Raw genomic sequence first — 17,397 nt, 5'->3', positions numbered from 1 at the left:
GATGGGTTGAAATACTTTTTTTTTTATACCTTTTTTGGATAAAAAAATCGGGACCCAGAGATACATATCAATTAATAAAAGTAGGTTTTGAGGTTATAAAACATTATGCATGGGAGTACATAATAATATATGTTATTTTCGTTTTTTTTATGTCAATGTAGAATTGATATTTATATTTACAATGGGACATGATTTTAGGTACAAGATACCGGGCTTCCAACATTTATCAAGATTCTATCTTTTTAGGGTCCGTTTAGTTCGCTGATTTAAGTTTTTAATTCGAGATGAGATGTGATTTTATGTGAAAATTTTTTACTGTAACAAAAAAATTAGATGTGACTATTTCTGAGAGCTATTTACTATAACAAAACTCGAATTTTAAACTCAGATCGGTAAAATGAACATTATGGGCCTGTTCACTTCGTTGATTTGAGTTTGTAATTCGAGTTGAGATGTGATTTTATGTGAAAGCTTTTTACTGTAGCAAAAAAATTAGATGTGACTGTTTCTGAGAACTTTTTACTGTAGTAAAACTCAAATTCTAAACTTAAATCAGTAAAATGAACGAGGCCATAACCTTAACTTTCTCTAATGTTAGAAGGCCAAACCATCCCAACGTGGACCGAGCTCATATGTATGTATGGTAAGTCCCAAAAAAATTCGATTTGGAGTCTCGCTGTCTTTGAGAGATTCGTCAATAACTTAAAAAGCTGGAATAATACTCTCTTTTGAAAATATGGCTGAAACTATATGTGTCACGTTCAGTTCTATATGACAGCCTGATTCAATTGTATACGTGCGTATATGTGTGTATTATTATTTTGATAATTGTGTGTTTATTAGTTATATATAATAATATGTAACGGCCGAATTCGACAATAGTATAAAAATGTCCACGAGAGTGGAAGATATATATGCATTATGATCCTTTTGTTCCTTGAACAACTCTGATTCTAATTCATTAATTATTACATGTAGAAAGCAACATTATAAAAATTGATTAGGGTGAATACCTGTCAAGCATCTAATATATCTATATATATATATATATATATATATACACACACACAAAATTTATTTATTGATAAATGATGTCGGTGCCAATCAATTAAAGTTTGGTTCAACATTATTTTTCTCGTATCCCCACTATAGTGTGTGTATATATATATATATTATGCGACCAGATATATATCGACAGATGACCCTTTGATGATTGTTTAGGTACGTATGGATAGTGTGTGTATATATGTATATATATATATATATATATAGTGCTAAATGCCAATTGAGCCTAAAAAGAATAAAAGCAGGAAGAAGATAATGTGCCAAAAGAATAATGCTAATCAATCATATATGCTTCAAAGGGAGGACCACTAGTAGTTTACCATCAGGTTCGTTCTTGTAAATCTCAGGGGCCATATATAATGTCATAAATTAATTAATGAAGTTTCGTATGAGATTAATTTTTGTTTAATAAATCTCAATATTGATCCTATGAGATAAAATGGTTAGAATGCTCTTTTTATTTAAATGAAAATATCATCTTTTTTTATTTTTTAAATATGCTTAATTTTGCGTTACTACTCTCAAATGTGACCCGCACATAATACACCTATCATTCCGTCACCAATGGGATTATGCATCTAACAAAAAATAATAATAATAATATCCCCGCTGTTGTTTATATATAACTCCAGATGAAGAGATTAATTACTTGTTATGTCTCCTTTGGGATAGTGGTTTATAAGCAACGACATTGGGCCTGGTAGTGCGGTAGATTTTAAAAAAAATATTGTTAGCTGTGCTGAAAATAAAATAGTTGTTATAAAAAGTAGCTGAGTATTTAATAATTGTAATTATATAAGTATTGATTCTTTTATTAATTGTATTTTAAAGTGATTTTCGCACCATTTAAAAGTCAAAATTATTTTTAAACTGTTTCTAATTTTAAATGTAAATTGTTTAAAAAAAATTTTAAGAATTACATTTTATAATTTTTACTAAATACAAATTTTAACTGTAGATAGCTTGAGAGTTAATTTTAAACTTCAAAAATCACTTCTAAATATACCCATTAACAGAGACCGATTCCTTTACTAAATACAAAATTTTAAATACAAATTGTATCCAGTCCTCTACTAATACTTTTTCAGAGGTGGGGTCAGTTTTAGAAGACATCAAAATTTATGATTGAGTCTGGTAGTGGCACTGCTGCTTTGTGCCACACGAGTATAATTCTGCAGCCCACACACCTTAGTTTATAATATGATTAATTTATAGTTTATAATATGATTAAAGCATAAATAACTGTGAGCTACAATGCACTGAAATATGGTGTTCCGTGGCAATCCATATATATATATATATATATTTGTTTTTAAAAGTATTGGTACAATAATATTCTAAGTTTATTAAATTTTTAAATCTTGGCCAAGACCATGTGCTTTTTTTTTTTCCTTCATTAGTTTTTCCCCCTTCGGATTTATTATTAATGAGGTTTTTAAACCCTAAACAAGCTAGAGTTAATAAAACACAAATTAAGTGCATAGTTTAAACTTCAAAGAATGCTCAAATAATACATTAGTTTAAAAATACTTTTGTTTTTTATATGAAAATGAAAATGAAAACGTTTTCAATCTCAGACAGAAATTATTTTTAAAAATGCGTTTGGTAGTTTTATCAAGAGATTATTTTAAGTGTAAAAAAATCCATTAATGTCTCTCTCTCTCTTCTCTCGAGAGGAGAAAATGAAAATAAAAAATGAAAAACGATGAATCATTTTTTTATTTTTCTCTTATTTTACACTAAACTAAAAAATCATTTTATTTCTGTTCTTATCTTTATTACGTCAAACGCCTTTGAAAAATATTTTTATTTTTTTTTCTTAAAAAATATAAAAAATAAAATGAGATCAATTTCAAATACTACCATGGTATTAAGGGTCCGTTTAGTTCGCTGATTCGAGTTTTTAATTCGAGTTGAGATGTGATTTTATGTGAGTTTTTTATTGTAGTAAAAAAATTAGATGTGATTGTTTGTGAGAGTTTTTTACTGTAATAAAACTCGAATTCTAAACTCGAATCAACGAAATGAACAGGGCGTAAGCCTTTTCTCAAGCTGTCATGTGATCCAATGGATAATTTACAGACAATTTCACTTTACATATCAGCATAGTCAGAAAAGGTCAGTAGGACCTTTTGCATGATTCGAAGAAGAAGATGACGTAACAAGACACGATCGAATTAGAGGATGTCATTGCCAGCTAGGAAAGTCGCAATAATATCCAAGCTAGATAGAGTATATATATATATATATATATATATAACTATGATATATAGAAATTTAATGACGGTGATGTGATAAAAATTTAATAATTATTATAAAATTTTTAATTAATTACTTAATTTATTATAAATATTAAATTAATATTTTATATTTAAAATAATAATATTTATTAATAAATAAATATTAAAGTAATTATTAAAATCATACTTATATACACACATATAAGAGGCTGATTTTATCGAGCCGGCTGGATGGTTCAGCCCCTACGTGGCATATTATTAGGAACATAAAAAAATGCCAACGTGGGTAAATCATTGGTTTAAGTAATTGTTAAATAATTTTTAATGACGTTTAATTCATGAATTAGAATTATGTGATTAGAATTATTTTTAATTTATGTTTATTTTTTATGAAAAAAAATATTATAATAAATTATAAATTATAGTTCAAATTATAATTTAAATACTCTAACTAAACATTCCCTAAATTTTTTATTTGTGCCCACCGGTTGCAGCAAGTTGGTGTGGCTTTTTAACTTGGCAGTTTTGTAAATTTTTTACTTCATAAAATAATGTAAAGACTTCGGATGGTTTTTGATTAAACGACGACGTAATTTATAAGTGAAAGAGACGTAACACTGGTTCATTCCAACGTAAATTTATGTACTTCAATGGTTCATTTAGAACGTAATATTCGTAACTTATATTTTAAATAACTTGAATCGAGTATGATTTATGAAGAAATTTAATGAAATGATAAAATTATGAAATGTAATATTTTTGCATTATTTTTTTTTGGAACACAACGGCCGTGTTTAGAATTAATCCCGTTTTAGGAAAAAATGAAAACGCTTTTAAAACAACGTTTGGTGCAATAAAGACAAAAAACAGAAATGAAAATGATATTTTAATTTAGTGTAAAATGAGAGAGAAATGAAAAACGACTTTTAGTCGTTTTTCATTTTTTATTTTCATTTTCTCCTCTCTTGAGCAAAGAGAGAGAAAGAAAGACATTAATGAGTTTTTTACACTGAAAATAATCTCTTGATAAAACTACCAAACGCAGTTTCAAAAATGATTTCTATCTGAGATTGAAAACGTTTTTATTTTCATTTTCATACAAAAAATAAAATCATTTTGAAACGAATTTCAAATGCGTAGCACAATAGAGTGGAAGTATTTGTAATTTTTCTTTTAATTTTTCTTCATGATGACATCCGTAATTTCAAAAACTTGCGTTTAGTTCAATGATTCATGTCATGGTTTGAATCATGGTTCGTGGCTCGTTACAGTATTTTCTCTCATAAAAAAACACACGTAAATTGAGAATGATTCTGAATCATGATTCTAAATTCATCAACTAAACGTCTTAGGTCGAAATCAAAAGAGTAGTCGTAACGGTGGAGAGTGCTTTATAGTGGTTGTTTTCCCCGGAGTCTATATTTGGACGGTAGACTCTTTCACCACCACACTGGCTGTAGATGTATTGAGTTGTCGTTCTTGGTTCTTGCTGGCTTGTCTCAAGGGTGGTCTGGAAATTTTGGATTGTTGGGGTTGAGCCAATATCTACACTATTACTCTTACATGTTCTTTGAGGGCATGTTTGCCTATTGTGGCCGTAACCTTTGCACTGACCGCATCTTCTTCTGAAAATTTCCAAGTTGCATTCCTTGTCATTCTGCTCCCTTTGTTGTGGGCGGTTAGCAGTGTCTTTAGTTCATTAATTTAAATTTTTAATTTGAATTGAGATGTGACTTTATATGAGAATTTTTTTTATCGTAACAAAAAAATTAAATGTGACTGTTTCTAAAAACTTTTTTTTAAATTTTAAATTTAAATCGGTGAAATGAACGAGACATTTATTTCTCACGACAACTGGGTCCCTTATTATTGGAGTTGGATCATTCGAACCATTTGTTCGCAACCTTCATCCTTCTGGTTAGACTGATGTTGTTCCATTGATGAGAATAGGCTATGAAATTTAGAAGTTAACCTTGAAAGCTCCATCAGTGCCTCTGTGTAGAACTCTGAAACTTTGGTTGCGTAATTCGATAACTTGTTGAAATCAGAGGAAAAGGAGCCGTAGCGAAAATCTCGACAACCTCATGAGGCAATTCTATGAATAGAGTGGTACGATGGTCAATCATTGATTTTGCATTCATTGTCCAAATATTCAATATCAATGACATGGGGATGAAATTGATACTAAGGTCCCGTTTATTTCATTAATATGAGTTTAAAATTTAAATTTTATTATAGTAAAAAATTTTCAGAATAACTCACGTTTAATTTTTTTATTACAGCAAAAAAATTTCATATAAAGTTATATCTAAACTCAAATTAAATATTTAAATTAGCGAACTAAATGAGTCCTAAAAACACAAAAAATATGACGGCATGGATAACCATCGGTCTCAAACAGTAAGCAGTTGCATTGTAGGTGATCATCCGACTTTCTATGCTTGACGGTGTATTGCACGTTACCTTCTTGGAGTTTTGTTGGGCCGAAATATCTAAAATCATTGAGTTCTTCGCTGAAGCTGATGGAGTATAGAATTTGCAATCTGATTTGATTCGCTACCTTCTTACATATATAGCCATGTCGATCACGGCCAACCAATCTTTCTTCCGACATATCGATGGAGGGAGGTGCGAATCGAAACAATTGCGATTGTTCATGTGAGAGGTTGAGAATGTTCATATTGATGCCTTCGTTTCTGGGTTCTTATTCAGAGAACAGATTCTCCTTTTTTTTTTTTTTTTCAAGCTGTGAGTCAGATTTTGGGTCCCTTTTATTTCTTTCTTAACGACTGAGACATCTCAAGCAAAATAGCAAATAAAAAAGAAAATGAAACAAAATAGTAAACCACAAAATTCATTGATCGGTTACCTGCTTATTAAGTGGGTGAAAAACTGAATGCCCCTTGCAAATCTTGAACTGCTGACCTTAGAATGGAGGGTTGATATTAAATGACATATATATATATATAAAAGGCACGTTTAATTCGTTGATTCGAGTTTTTAATTCGAGTTGAGATATAACTTTATGTGAAAGCTTTTTATTATAGTAAAAAAATTAGATGTGACTGTTTCTGATAACTTTTTACCGTAACAAAACTCGAATCGGTGAAATGAACGGGGTTGTAAAACTTTTAGCATGCGGACAGAATAAGGCTAGTGGTGATGTTGACCCAACCAATAGGGTTTTTGCGTGGTTCTATCGGCTTCATTGTAACATCTGAATTTAGTGAACCTTTGGTTCACGGATTTAAAATTTTGAGTCAGAATTATTTTCGATTTATCTATATTTTTTGTGAGAAAAAACATTATAATGAGAGAAAAAGATCCATATGAGAGAAAAAGATCCATCATTATAATTCTTTGGTGATGGTCCAAGGATGGAGATGATTCTTTGTCCAATTTTACTATCTTCTTGCTCGGCTAACTAATATATGAAGGGGTAAGACTTCTGTAATTTACGGAGAACCGTCTTATACTCTAATATGATATTTATTTTATAAAATGGTAAAAGTTAAAAATGTGTAACAATAAAAATATGGATTTCTCCGATAGGCCGTCTCACCGGTAGGATTAATTTTCAGCCCGTTATATCTGATCAAAATTAGATCAAATTGAAAAAGTATGTAAAATATACAATTTTTGATACAAATGTGATGGTTGAAAAGTAGAGAACTATCGGTAGTTTATTTTTTCTGACCCTACCAGAAAAATTTCCTAAAAATAGACATTTATTTTATAAAATGGTAACATTAAAGATGTGTGACAACAAAAATATAGGCATTATACAAGTGGCGTCGTCGCATAATTTTTTGGCCCAGTCTAGATTTTAGGGCATACATGTTTAGTTTTTTAAGGAAATTAGGCCATACATGTTAATTACTTTGATCAGTTTTAAGATATCCTTCAGATCTCTGACTTAGTCGTAAGACTCGAACGAAAAATGGATACATTTTGTACTTTAGCCAAAGTTAATCTCAGGGAAAATGCTTAATCGTGACACGTTGGGTAATCTAGAGATTTTGGATTAACAAAACTCTTTGAAGTCGGAAATATATGGAAGTCATAAGTTCATGATTAATATAAACTTAAAATGGAATTTGGAAAGATTAGGTAAATCACTCTTTTAACTTTTTATTGATCAATTAGAAAAATCACTATAAATTGCAGACAAGGGGAATCTGCCGGGAAATATAGAAAGTGTTTTTATTTTTGCTTAGTTCCAAATTAAAATTCTTAGATAAGACAAAACATATATGGGGGAAAAAGTGAGTATGTCTTGTTCCCATTATACTCCACTAATATGTGTTTGTCCCCTTCGTAAAGTAAAAGTAACACAAGTCTATTTCATCACATGCGAAAGGGGCGGCTGGTAATTGTCCATATAAAATGTTGTTGTTGTTTTTTTTTTTTTTTTTTTTTTTTTTTTTTTTTTGGCTTCTGAATAAAGGAAGGAGAAAATTTGTTAATTTTTTTTCCTTGAATAAAAAAAGAAATTAGTTTGTCTTAAGCAAAAAAGAAAATCAATTTATATAAAGGATATATGATCATTGACTGCTTGAATAACATTTTATTTTTTATTTTTTTTTATTATACTAATGTAATGTAATATGTAAAATATATATACACATGTCCAACCATTTTTTATTTTTCTTTGGAAAAAATTACCAAAAGAGACCTCATTTAGCACAATGATAAATATATGCATATAACATCAAACATTGCGCGCTGATTATTAAGTTTTGAAAATTGTAAAAGTAAACTTTTAATTTTGAAATAATTTGAAGGTATCAATATTATAATTTTTAGATGAAAAGGTTTAATACATCAACTAATGAGAACTAAATACAAAAATTTGAAATATTAATTTATATTTGGTGCTACACTAATTTAGTATTGCATTAGATAATTACTCCATACTAAGACCCACTAAGGGTTTCTCAAATCATTCTTTAATAAATTAATCCACCCTCAGAGCCATTTACACGTCCGTTTTACTCTTACACTCTTTTTCAATAAGTTAATTCAACCCTCAAAGTTATTAAGACCTTATTCATTTCATAAATTCGAGTTTTCAATTTCAGTTTTGTTATAGTTAAAAGCTCTCACAAAAAGTCACATTTAAATTTTTCTACTACAGTGAAAAATTCTCACATAAAATCACATATCAACTAGAATTAAAAACTCGAATCCGCGAACTGAATGGAGCCTAATTGTTTTATAAGTGAAATATTGGTACAAGGATGACATAAGATCTATTCCATCATGATTTTAATGTAATGTATAATGTAGTTCAAGGTCCATTTTGAACGTTTTAAAGATAAGAGATTAAAGTGAGATATTTTTAACTTTTGGGGTAATTTTCAAGATTAATACTTAAAGTTCTATTCTCATAATTATTAGTGAGTTTCTAGAAAGACGATAATGATCATTAAAATGTCAAACAGAAAGGGCCCTCCAAAGTGTGGCAAACGGATAACATATTCTGATTTTCCATGGATTAGAAATGATCGAGGTTGTTTGGAAGGTTGTTGCTTTAGGAAATTGTGAAGGGAAATGTTGGATGTTCTGCGTGGACAAAAAGGGCAGGTAAGCATCACATGGCTTCCCCTTTTTTTTTTTTTTTTTTTTTTTGCTTTCCCATTCATGCACAATTCACTAACTTTATTATATATATCACAAATAATATGCCAAATAAACCTAATTGAGTGAAAAATCATTGTATTTGGATGACACCTAATTGAGTTTGTTGGCATGTCAGGTCAATTTCACAAAATATGCATTTGGTTGGTGTATTCGTGTCATGATTTGAACTATAATTTGTAGTTCGCTACAATATTTTCTCATACAAAAAATACACGTAAATTGAGAATAATTCTAAATCATGATTCTGAATCTATGAACCAAACGTCCACTGTTCCAAACTACTGAGCTGCTTCTAAGGAACATCCTAATCAAAAGAGTTTGAAATTGTCATTTAGAAGTGACATTCCTTTTTGCCTCTTCTGCTTTCTTTCTCCTTTATAATTATTTATTTTGGTTAGGAATATAAGTGAGAGCTACGTTTCCGTGAACTCAAATTGGCTTTTGATGTCATTTCAAAAAAAAAAAAAAAAAAATCCTTTTGATGAACTCCTCAAGAGGGGAATACTTACTGAGTTTGTGTTTTTTATTATCAAATTATGTCAAAATAATAAAAAATATATATGTCAAAATCAAACAATGTATATGCACATAACAAAATCTTAGGGCTACATGATGATTCAGTTTTTTTTTTTTTTTTTTTTTTTTTTTTTTTTTTTTTTTTTTTACACTGAATTCAGAATTATTTTACAAGAGTAGAATATACTTTTCGACACTTCATCTAAGAATTTCCTATTTTTCAAAATTATTATGCAATAGAGATATATGATTGTGTTATTGTCGTGGTGATGAACAGTGTATATTTTTTATAAGTGCAAATTTAAATGTGATAATGTGGGGGGTCTATTGATGACTATTAACAATGCATATCATTCCAATTTCCATGTTAAGTCGTCTATTATTAGTTAAAAAGTCAGTAATAACTACAACTATTGTTTTTCCCTAGATGTGAAAAACCAATCCATATTGGTGGTATAATTGAAATGTATTACTGTTGCTTTCATGGGAAAGAAAGTCTTTAGGGCAATGTGAAGTTGATGCCATACAATTAAGTCGCGTTCATTTCACTGATTCGAGTTTAGAATTCGAGTTTTGCTACAATAAAAAGTTATCAGAAACAGTTACATCTAACTTTTTTACTGCAGTAAAAAGCTCTTACATAAAGTCACATATAAACTCGAATCAGCGAACTAAACGAGCCCTTAAGATGTGAAGTACGACAAGTTGACGTGGAAATAAGGGTTGGTTTTTTTTTTTTTTTTTTTGGGTTGGATTTGGGCTAGGATTTAGAAAAAGTATGCCTGTTTTGCATGTGGGAATTAATTGTATGGATGGCTACTGACTTGGAATAGAAGTTAAACTCATTGTACCCATTCAACTTGTTGGTGACTATATGATACCACATCATGAATTTTATATGGCCCCCACTTTGGGTATCCATATTTGCGTAAATATCACACTATCAGCAGTAGCTACCCAAACCCATGATTTTGTTTGGAGAAATTTTATATTTTCTTCCCTTAAATTTTTAGTTGTATATATAATGATGTGTTTTCAAATTTTGAAATGTTTATTTGTTTTGTTTTGTTTTTTTCTTCAGACTCTAAAATGGTAGAAAATACAGTGTTAGAAATGATGTTCTAAAAATATGAGATATAATAAGATATTTATTATTTATTTAACAAAAAAGTTTATTCATTATTTTATGTGCATATATTATTGAATATTTTATGAATATCACTGAAAATTTCATGATTATTTATGTGGCTTTAAATATTGTATATAAGTGTTATATGCGAGAGGATAATATTTAAGGATAATAATCAAAATAATGTTCGTAATGAATTTAATTAAAGTTTGAAATCTTTAATTAAAACATTACTAATACATGTCATTCCTATTTAAAATGGAACGATGTTATTCGCACCGTTAATATAACGAGATATTAAATAAGTGTATTATGCATAATGAGATTGTGTGGAACCGGGACACATACACAATATGATTTTTTGATAATTTCCGTTAAGCATATAAATTCTAAATTGAGTTTATTGATGGTCATATATAGAATGATCTTAATTCTGAGTTATTAGCATACTCCTATTTATGGATTTGCGTCTTTTTATTTACTCGGTACTAATTCTGAGATGTTGAATCCTATTCTTTGTATTTTGAAGGCATGATGAAGTAGGTAGTCGAGAATGTTAATATACTAGATGAAATCCATTCATTTTTGAGAAAGAAGTAGATAAATAATTCTTTTGAGGATTGATTCGGTACTTGAACTAGTAGGAGCTCCGATTCATGAATTTGTTTTATAAATCAATGTCCACTAGAGAATCAATGGTACTCAAGGATAAAGATGTAATTAGAGAAGTTAACGGATTTCACCTAACTCTAATCATGAATTATTTATGGAGGATTGATTTATATTTAATGACTATATCAAATGAACACTTCACAGTTTAGGTAAATTATATTTATAATTACGAGAGTGCAATTCCAAATTTATAGTGCAATAACTTTTGGAATTAATAGAATTAATTAAAGATTTTTAATTTAATTATTAATTTTCTTGAAGTTCGAAATTATAGGTCCATGGGCTCCCGCGCCGTCCTTGTAATCCTACAAGACACTAATGACAAAATAGAAATTTTAGATATATGATATTCTAAATTAAACGCTCAAGAATAATGAATTGAGAATTAATTATAAATTAAATAATATGATTATTTAAATTTAAATTTTGGAACACACATGTGGAGGAGTTCACATGGTGTACACTCCCAACACAGTTGAAATTCCTCTGGGATTCAGTTGTTTGCTCTCTAAGTTATTCAATTGACTTATTTGATAAGGTATCTAATTGGAATTCAAATTTGAGTCAAAATTTGACTGCACGATAAAAGAGAATTTTTTCTCCTTCTCTATCTACTATTTGCGCCAAGCACATGGGGAAATATCCCTGTGGTGGCCGGCACCTATGGATAAGAAAGAGAATGGATTTTGTTTCAAAAATAAAATAGAAGTGAGAGATAATTATCAAGCTTTATTTTGGAGATAGAGTTTAGACTTCTTCTGGAAGTATGACAGCTACTCTATAAATAGGAGATTACAGAAAATTAGAGAACACAATTTTTGCTCTCCCTAACATATAGTGGTCGGTTTTATAGGGTGAGGAAAAGGAAAATTTTCTCTCAAATTCCACATCGTGCATGTGTTAGTGTTCATAAAAAACTTGAGTGTTTGAGTGCTAATCCCGTTTTGTTTCAGGTATGCAAACACACACATCTTCGTAGATTCAAGGAATTGACTAGGAAGATTCGGGTATTATAAACAAGCTTAGAGCTAGAAACGTTCGTGGTCAAATAACTCAAGTTATCGACCTAATCAATTGCTAGGTAAATTTATGTACAAATTAATTTGATTAATTTATTCGTGTATAAATTAATGTAATTTATAAAGTATTTCAAAGATTTATTAAAATTTTTATTATATATGATCCGCTAGAAATACGCTTCCGCATAGAATATCATTTTCAAAACCAACACGCAATACTTTCATGTCTTATGGATCAAAATGTCTACATGTCACGTATTTAGCCAAAATAAAAAGTACATTTTCGTAAAAATCTTATGGTCGCCGATCCAAGCTCGGTGACCCCTCTCCGCCCTGCGAAGCCATACAGATTAGAGCTCCATAACCCTCTTCCGGCGAGATCCTTACTTATATTCCGAGTAAAAGTATTCTTTTATTTTTTTTTTGGGTATCCATCTTGACTAGCATTCCGAGTAAAATTGTCCATTTCTTTGTGGAATATTTACTGTTGAGCGGCACATAAGTTAAGCCTAACTACATATCATCACAAGTCATTTTTGCATGGCGATCAATAAAACCTTGTTACCAAAAACCAAACATGCAAACATATTCAACCTCTGTGATGATAATCACAAATAATAATTTTGAGAAATTTCACTTCGATTTTGCTTTAGTTTCACACACTGCTACTTTAAACAGTCAGCTTCTATCAGATTCCTTTAACATGAATTTTCTTATTCAAAAAATACATTGTACTTGTGGTAGAATTACTTTTACCATAAGGATTTTTTTTTTGAAACATTTGCCAAATATATATTTATTAATCTTTGAAAAAATATATAATTTATCCTTAAAAGTTTATAAGTCTGGACCTTTACTTCTTATTATTAATAAATACTATTTTTTTAGTGTAATTATTTAACTAAAAAGTTATGAATTAAAAATAAAGTATAAAAATTTTAATTCATATATTTTTAAAAGATATTTATTAAGAAAATAATGTTGTACCATATTGGACAAATTTTGGGTTGAAAGTAGCCTTCTTACTGCTTGGGCTCCTAACACTAGACATGCTACATAGATCACGAATTGATCGGCCCAAACCTTGTCCTTACTGAGACCATTTAAGGCCCAAATAACGGGGAAAGAGGGAAATTGGGGAAAAGCGCACAAATACGGCCTTGAAACAAGGGCAACATTTAGCGGAAGAGAAATTGTAGTAAATAAATGATTTTTTTAAATTAAATTAAATAAATAGTAGATTTTAAATTTATTTAAAGTAAATAATAAATTATGTGATAAATGAATAATTTATACGGTAAATAGTTTGATTCATTTATAACTGATAAAAATAATTTATGTTGTGAAAAATCTTTATTTATATGAAAAAAATTTCTTTTTAACATTCATAAAAAGAAAATTTACACCAAAAATGTGTTTACTAATCGTAATTGAACGAATCATTTACTACTTAAACTGTAATTTATTTCAAATAATTTTAAAATATGTTATTTATTTAAATTTATTTAAAAAGTATACTATTTACTGCATTCTTATTTTTAAGAATCCCCTTAAAATGAAGTATTTTTTTTATTTCTACCCCTTAACATTAGTCAATTTATTTTTATCTTTTAAAGTATAACTAGTCAATGTGTAGAGTTTTTTTTTTTTTTAAAGAAATACTTTTAGTAAGTCAGGTACTTAAAAAGATAGAATCTGTAATTTTTTTATTGAAAAAAACGATCGCTTTTTTCTTTTCTATGCCTCAAATATTCAACCTTTTATTACTATCCCTCAAATGTATTGATCAAAGGTTAACAATATATGTTATCGAAATTGCTCTGCTAGTTTAAAAAGGCAATCTTTAAGATTACGTTTGATAATCTACTAGATGTCAACAGAAGGTAGCCTGCACCACCGACTCTGGTCACCATCACTTGCAAATGTCCGGACCGGAGAGCAATCTAATAGATTCGTTTTTATAATTTATCAGATTATTTTTTTTTATAATTTACCACATTTTTTTTTTCAATAAGAAAATTAAGAACTAGATCTAACCCCCTAAAAGTAATCTGCTAGATTACATTTTATAATCTTCCATATTATTTTTATTTTTAACAATAAAATTATCAATCGTCTCCGGTTGCTGATGCCAGCAGTTGAAGAGTTACTAGCAGATTATTGCTATAGTCTACAAGATTTTTTTTAATTTCCAAAAAAAAAAAACCATCTCCTGTCGTTAGAGAGTAATCTAGTGAATTATTATTTTCACCAAAATAAAATTACCAATCATGTCTGATTGCCGATGTTGACCGACATGGATAATTTGCTAGTTTTTGTTTAATCTACCATATCACGTTTTAGGGTTCTTAACATAATTGCCCCTGCACTTGTCGAGTTTTAGTTAATTGCCAACTCAAACTTTTAATTTGGGTAATTCCTCCGGTTGCTCAACAGTTGCAATAAGCTCCATTTCATCGAACGGAAACAGACATGTGCAAGAAACATGTTGATTTTTGCATGGACATAGCCGGTATTTTGAGACTACAAACAAAACCATAAAAGCCATAATCAATGAATGTTGCCGCCATATCCCGTCGTGAGCCCCAACCATCCATCTTGAGCCTCTTCGTGCCATCACAAACCCAGCCTTGTTGTGAGCCTAAGGCGCTGCAAGATCGAGCTTGCCATCACGAGCCTAGGTCATAGTGAGATCGAGCTCATTGTCAAGAGTCTCTCCACACCATTGTGAACTCACTGACACAATCCAACCTTGCCATAGCGAGCATAGGTCACCATAAGTTTGAGCATCTATCGATGTTATTGGCTTAGTTGGGTATTACTTTTCCTTCTCGAAATCAGCTTCTGCTTGTAGCAGAAGCTGATTTTAGTATTTGATAAATCTCCTCAAAAGTGTTTTTTGAAGATTTTTTTAAGAATCTACAGTCAAAATCAGAAACAGCCTAAAGACAAATTTAGCTTTTAGATTGTGCAGAATCAGTATAGTACAATTAATGAAACTTTCATAATACCCATAATAAAATTTAAAATTTACAATCTTCACAATCTAAAATTCAGACTCGTAATATAATAGTAATATTCTAACAAATAATTGTTAGCGTTTATGCCCTTAGGAATAAATGTAACAATATTATTTGAGACATTTTGACTATTAATAAAGATTTGTTTATTTTATATATCTATGTATTGTCCTCTTTATGTTCATAATAGTTGAATGTATGATAAGCAAACTGAAAGTCTGAGACTGTCATTCTAAATTTTTAGGTCATGCATGTAATGTGAAGAACATGCGGAAGACAAGAATCTAAAGATGATAGTCTAAATCTTATGATCCACAATCGAGAGAATAAAGTTGGGCGCTTTATTCATGTTAAGATTGTTATGTTGTCTACTTCCTAACGGAGACGGCTTGTCTTGGTCGTTGGAGGTGGGACTCCATGGGTGGAGACATTGATATAGTTTCTAATGGTGAAATCTATATTGGATCGGATCAAAGTTGAATTGTTTTAATTAATAATTCTGTTTGAATAAAATAATTCACTTTTGACGAATTATATGTTGTCATCTTAATCCTGAGATGGATGATGAACCCGTATGATTGACTTGTATCATTTGATGTACTAAAGGGAGACATCCTGACATTATGTAAAGGTATGCTTGCCGGTACATTGGGGGTATGACTCGTGTATGCGTAGATTCGTTATTCATAGATAGTGGAATCCATAGCTCCTATAAAGAGTCAATGAAATCCTCTTATGCATTATCAGTGGATTAAAAAATACGAGCGCTCAGCCATTAGACTACTTTGTGTTATCTAATGGTTTATTGTTTGTAATTGTACGAATAATATTTTTTCCGATGGTATGATAATGGAACATAAGATAAATGTAATCGGGAAGGTAAAACGGAACTTGACCTCAAGTCGATTATGGATATCCTATGGGGATGATACACTAATATATTGAGTCATGAACTAGAGCTTTGTAAATACGCTATATAAATCGAGAGTGCAGCTCTAGGCTTTTAGTGGAATAACGCTAGAGTTTTATAATCATGAGACGAACTTGTTGGTTTACAAGTAGCGTTGTGATTATAGGAGCTTGATTTATATATGTCCATCGGGTCCCTTTGCTAGCTCACATAATTTCCTGTAACGATACGGCGTATTTTCTACACATTGGTAACTTGTGTTATTTCCGTAAAAGAGGTTCAAAGTTAATTCATGGGTGATTTATCAGGTGAATTAATTGATAAATTAATTCTAGATAAATTGGTTGAATTATTGTTTTAAGAGTTGTTTAATATGGGAAGACTATTATATGACTGTTTTGATCATGCAATTTCTCTATTGGGTTGCTTGAATCAAAACTGAGGCTCTATGCAAGTTTTTCGTGTTGAAAAACTAGGAAAACAACTTTCGTTAGTGCAGACAGGTCGACCGGTTTGTGAAGGACAGGTTGACCGGTGAGTTATAACGTCTCTGTCACCGGTCGACCGGTTGTAACGTAAAATGCATGCTGACATGGCAAAATTGACTCTGAATGCAATTAAGACTTTGAGAAACCTAATTATTATGGAAGTATGACTTCCTAAACACTATAAATAGCATATTAAGTCACATTACTCATTAGATCACTTGAAAGACTTTTTGGAGGCTATTGATAAAAGATTCCTAAGAGGAAAAATTGTTTAATTCTCAAGAACAATTTTTTCTTGGGCTCTCTTGTGATTGGAAGGAGATCAAGAATACCAAGAGGAGATTGAACGACGTGTGCCCACCCGTACTCCGATCGTGGAAACAAGAATAGCAAAGAAGACCAGTTGGTTGAGGCTCTTCCGGTTGCTATTTGGAACGCTTTGATATGTCAAACGTGCAATTTCCTAAATCTCAAAATGTATGATGTAGATATTTAGTATTTATGTTATATAGCATCATGAACATGTTCTTGAATGACTTTGGCATTAATTAAATTTTTTAAATTTCACTGCGCACTTGATGCCATTATTTTCCAACAATAATATCATAATTATATTAATAACTATAATATTATTATTTTATCATATAATATGATATTATAATAATATTATAATTATTTTAATAATATGATATTAT

The sequence above is a fragment of the Morus notabilis genome, unplaced genomic scaffold, assembly GCF_000414095.1.
Source record: "Morus notabilis unplaced genomic scaffold, ASM41409v2 Scaffold165, whole genome shotgun sequence".
Classification (NCBI taxonomy): domain Eukaryota; kingdom Viridiplantae; phylum Streptophyta; class Magnoliopsida; order Rosales; family Moraceae; genus Morus; species Morus notabilis.
Note: the sequence above shows the minus strand (reverse complement) of the source record.